The sequence below is a fragment of the Sinocyclocheilus rhinocerous genome, unplaced genomic scaffold (genome assembly GCF_001515625.1).
Source record: "Sinocyclocheilus rhinocerous isolate Xijiao unplaced genomic scaffold, SAMN03320098_v1.1 scaffold650, whole genome shotgun sequence".
Taxonomy (NCBI): Eukaryota; Metazoa; Chordata; class Actinopteri; order Cypriniformes; family Cyprinidae; genus Sinocyclocheilus; species Sinocyclocheilus rhinocerous.
The window spans coordinates 1,220,079-1,225,373 of NW_015638019.1; the positions used below are offsets into that span (position 1 = coordinate 1,220,079).

Sequence of the window (5,295 nt, forward strand, 5' to 3'; positions counted from 1 at the left end):
CATCCTGCAAAGACTGGGAAGAAGTCACTGTAGAGACAGGCATGCCAAATGGGATGGTCTGGGAAGGACAGGACAGCCCAGTGAACTGAGAAACACGTGACGTGTACCCAAAACCATGATGTGGTTTCACACCAGAGAAGCTTTGCTTTGCTGGAAGAGGCCAGCAGGAAGAAAATCAAGTACTGTACCCACATACAGACAGTGGACCTTGCCAAAGTTACAATGGCCGCCCCCAAACCACAGGCACAAAAGGATAACGAAAAGCTGGCCAACTCATCAAGAACTCAAATGAATGGAGATAACAGTTCATTAGAGTGCTGCAATGTTGATAGAAACATAAATCATGATGAAAAACGTTTAATGAGGGTACCAAGTGGGTCACGGTAGGAAAACATTTCATATAAATAACATGGATCAATGCCAGTTGGTCCATCTGGCCAGACACACAATGAGTGCAGCCTCTTTATTCATTAGGACATCTGTATCTTCCTGTGTCAGCAACAAACTGAAAACTCAGTTCTTGCCAAAGACAACATGAACAAAAAAGCTTGACGTTTACAAATAAACAAACATACAAGGACACTTAAGCTTTACTCTCACCAACTATTAGTTTAAAATTATGTGATAATCGTAACTGAAAGGTCAACGTAATGTTATTCTTGACATACTTTATGGACAGAAAAAAAAAAACATTTAAAATGACCAATTATATCACAGCTGCCAATCTGTTGTATTTGGGCAAAGCTGACATGAGTCTTTTTTTTTTTTTTTGCATTGATGACAAGCCATTATTATAAGAAAATAATAATCTACAAAAAATCATTCTACAAAAAATCCTGTTATTGATAACCAGAACTGATTTTTAATTGTTTTATTTTTGCTTTTTTACAATAATAACTAGACAATCATTAGACTATGACAATAAAAAAAATTCTGTTGAATAGACAACAGTATAATTGATATTCTACTGGGTGAGAATCACCAGCATTTATCAGCTGACCCATATTAAAAAATAATAATAATAGCGCAAACAAATACAAATCAAACCCATTGTAATTAGTGCTTAAATACCAAATTATGTTAATTTTAACAAATATATTTTTATGGGTCACATTAAGACACCTTCAGATTTTAGGCTTGACAAGAAATAAATAAACAAAAGTAGTCTTGTATCTACTTATATGATTAATAATTATTATCCCCCTTATGAGGGGATTTAAGTTTTTTTTCCCACCCACTATTGTTTCAAGCTTAAATGTTAACAACCTATTCTTCTACTAGCTTAAGACAGGTAAACTATAGCTTGACATTATTATAGACAGTGGGGGGCAGAATCAGATTAACATAGCTGAATGCAGCATCCCTGAGTATCTGTGTGAATGCTTTTCTAAAGGCGAAGAGAATGCGTGAAAAAGACATTTGTATCCACCCGTCCTCTTTCTATGTCTTTCCTCAGGCAATTTTTCTATCTCCACCACTCCATCCATCAAATAAACCATGGAGACTTATCTCTCCATTACTGCATTATGTCTGTTAGATATATTGCACAAAGATAATGCCTAATCTTTTGATAAGCACTACTGGAAAGAAAAGTCAGTGGTCTCAAGTAAAACTGTAACAAAAAAGTGCTCTATTTCCTATACACATTTGAGCTACTCTAGTGTCAAACTGGTAAAATGAAGTCAACATGATAAGTTTTACCAAATTATAGTGTTCTGGCTGGTGTTTTAAGGATGGTTGGAAGAGTACTCACACATAGCAGGGTCCAAAAGTCTGAGACCATACAGAATACATTTGAACGTAATTTTTTTTTTTTTTTAAGTATTAGACTATAAGAGAATGCAATAGTCTCTCTCTTTTTTTTTTTTTTTTTTGGCGCATACAGATTGCTAGTATATACAAACTTTATGGAAACTTTATGGAAACTTTATGCAATGCTTTATGCATGAGCACCTGGAGTGTCAAGTAGCAAGATTTTCTTACCCAAGGAAACAAGGAACTGGTTGTTCCCTGAACGGGGCGGAACGCTCGATGCATATTCTCAGCACCCTAACAGGGCAGAGAAGGTTAAGCTCCTGATCCTCCTCAGGAGGAGGAAGCGCAAAGAGAGTAATAACCTGAGCTCAATCGTCCTGTTTGCCTGAGAGAGAAGGTCCTGCCTCAGGGGAATGGGCCACAGAGCTGCTATCAGCAGCTGAGACAGCTCTGAAACCCAAAGCTGGTTCCTCCAGAGCGGGGCCACCAGAAGGACCCTGTGTCTGTGTTCCCTGACTCGCCTGATTACCTGAGGAATCAGAACGATCAGGGGAAAAGCATACAGGAGGAGGTTGGGACAATCGTGGGCCATTGCGTCCTCGCTCTTCAAAAAATAAGTTGGGCAGTGAGTTTTGTCTTTTGAGGCAAAGAGGTCGACCTCTGCCCTGCCAAAGATCTCCCAAATTCTCTGAACCATTTGTGGGTGGAGCATCCAATCCTCTACGTTGCTCCGAGATAGCAAGTCTGCTCCTTGGTTCAATATACCGGCCACATGTGCTGCCCTCAATGACCGCAGGTTGAGATGTGCCCACTCCAATAGGTGTTTTACCATCTCGAAAAGGCGTTTCAAGGTGAGCCTGCCTTGGCGATTTATACAAGATACCACTGTTATGCTGTCTGAACGGACTAGCACATGGTGTCCCTTCAGGTCCGGTAAGAAGGTCTGGAGGGCTCGACATACTGCCGTCAATCTTGAGCTGACTTTCTGCATCCGACCAGGAGCCGAAGGTCGGTCTGCCCTCGCACAGAGCTCCCCAACCGGTGTTGGATGCATCTGTCGAGACAACCTTCCTTCTGTGAATCATGCCCATAGTCACGCCCTGCTTGAACCACTGTGGGTCTTTCCAAGGGGCCAGAGCTGTCACACAGGCCTGGCTCACCCTGACACGCATGCATCTGTGACGCCATGCATGGGGCGGAATTTATGGTTTCAGCCAGTACTAAAGGGGTCTCATGCGGAGCAGGCCCAATTGTAGTACCGGCGATGCAGAGGCCATGAGGCCCAGCATCTTTTGAAACGTTTTGAGGGGGCGAGAGGTTCCGATTTTGAAAGAAGCCGTGAGCTGTTGTACGGCCAGTAGGGTTGTGACGGTGAGGACATTTTCCCACCGGTTAATTGACGTGTGACAACACCGATAATACCGGTATCACCGTGGGGGAAGGGGCGTTCCCTCTTTTCCTCGCTTTCCTTCGCTTTTAAATAGCTTGTAAAAGCAGCATGTGCATTTTACTTTTACTTTCAAATAGCGGCAATTCGGCGTAAAGCAACTGTTTTTAGTTCGTTTGAATTTTCCCTCGCTTTCCTTCGCTTTTAAATAGCTTAAAAGCACCATGCGCATTTTACTTGATTTAGCGTCAATTCCGCATCAATTACAACAACAAAATACAACGTCAAACTCACTTTAGCCTATATATAAAACATAGAACTTTTATTAACAAAACGAATAAAAATACACCATGCTATAGGGCAGGCTATGCCTAATATAAAATAACAAATAACTTGCATAAAGTTTAAATAGGTATACAAAACTGGAAATAAGTAATCATGTATAATATATAACCAAATAAATAAGAAACAGAACATTTATCAGCAAAACGAATAAGAAAGCTTGGAGGCATGGCATACACCTTGATGTCAAATAAAATAAATAAATTACACAAAGTTTAAACAAAGTAAAAATCAGCAAACACTGTGGAACCAATTAGGCTAAATAAGAAACAAATGTTTAAAAAAACTTCCAAAATCACCTTAGATAAACGGCAAAAGTCAACAGGCTTTTCAAAATCCAGAATATTGCCAAACAGGCGCTTTTGCATTTCGTTTCGAAACTAAATCATCCGCCATTGTGATTTAGTGCATTGCAAGTGATGTAACCGTTGGTGCGGCTTATCAACGGTATCACCGTCAGCACCGTCTATCACGGCAAGCCTAATGGCCAGTGCATGTTCTGGCGTGACTACCGCCCTCATGTGGACTGAGTCGAAAACTGCCCCCAGGATGAAGTTCGTTGGCTGGGAGACAGTGAGCTCTTGGCAAAATTGACCCCGAGTCCCAGGCACTCTAAGTGGCTGAGGAGGAGGGACCTGTGGGATATTAGCTCGGCCTCTGACTGGGCTAAGATGAGCCAGTCGTCGAGGTAATTCAGAATGCGGACACCCATCTGTCTCAGAGGGCAGAGAGACGAGTCCATGCACTTTGTAAAAGTGCGAGGAGCCAGGGACAGTCCGAAGGGCAGGAGCGTGTGCTGTTATGCCACTCCCTTGAAGGCGAATCTCAAGAATCGTCTGTGATGGGGGGCTACCTGGATGTGAAAGTAAGCGTCTTTCAGTTCTAGAGAAAAAAAACAGTCCCCTGGGCGTATTTGCAAGAGGATCTGTTTCAGAGTAGTCATTCTGAACGGCCGTTTCATGAGGGCACAGTTCAGGCGTCTGAGATCGAGGATGGGCCGGAGGCCGCTATCCTTTTTTGGGGACGAGGAAGCCTGACTTACTCGGAGTTGGTGGAACCATCTCTACGGCTCCTTTTGCCAGTAAATTCATCACCTCGGATCGTAAGACGTGAGCATCCTTGCTCTGCACTAAGGTGGGAACCACGCCACTGAATCGCTCGCAGCTGAGCGCTGAGTCCCCCTGCCCCGCTGTTTTTTCCTCACAGGTCCCTGGGAGGAAGAAAACGGGAGGGCGTGAGGGGCGGAGTCGCTCTCTCAGAAGAAAGTGATCCGAGCGCGCAGAGAGGTGAGACTCATGTTCACGCAGTGTGAACAATCCATCTCGTCAGAGCGGCATCTGCATGGGGCTTGCCCAGACAGGAAACGCACTCTGAGTGGCCGTCGTCAGCGTGCAGTGCAGTCCTGCACGAGCCGCAATGACGGCGCGGCATTTGAAACAACGCCACTGCTCTTTTAGAAAATGAAATTTGCTTTAAGCTCACCAGATGGCGGCAGGGGACAAGCTGGTATCTGCGCAGGACTCTGAGGCGGCTCGGAGAGCGGGTGGGAACAGCAGAGTGGCGCAGGCGAGTTAGCTTCTTGTCCGCAGCGAGGCGTGTCAACGGTGAGCGCTTCAAGTCCCGTAGATCAGCGAAGATCAGCGTAGATCGTTGTCACTGAAGGAGAATTGATCTGAGATCCTATAGCGAAATGCCCGCTTATATAGCCAGATGGCCCAGCCCATTCTGGTGGGCTTCGTTGCCATAGGCTCGTGCAGCTCCGCTGCCGAGCCCTTGGTTCGTTTTTTTATTTTCTGCATGAACCAATGGCT

The 5,295-nt window shown here is 44.2% G+C and overlaps 1 long non-coding RNA gene across 1 annotated transcript in view; it reads left to right on the top strand.

Annotated features, from left to right (window-relative positions):
* The window catches only part of LOC107749372 (uncharacterized), a 16,364-nt gene that overhangs the window by 6,338 nt on the left and 4,731 nt on the right, over positions 1-5,295 (top strand). Inside the window, exon 2 of the long non-coding RNA XR_001641021.1 lies at positions 3,099-3,103. This is a non-coding gene — a long non-coding RNA (uncharacterized LOC107749372). The remainder of the gene's footprint in view (positions 1-3,098; positions 3,104-5,295) is intronic.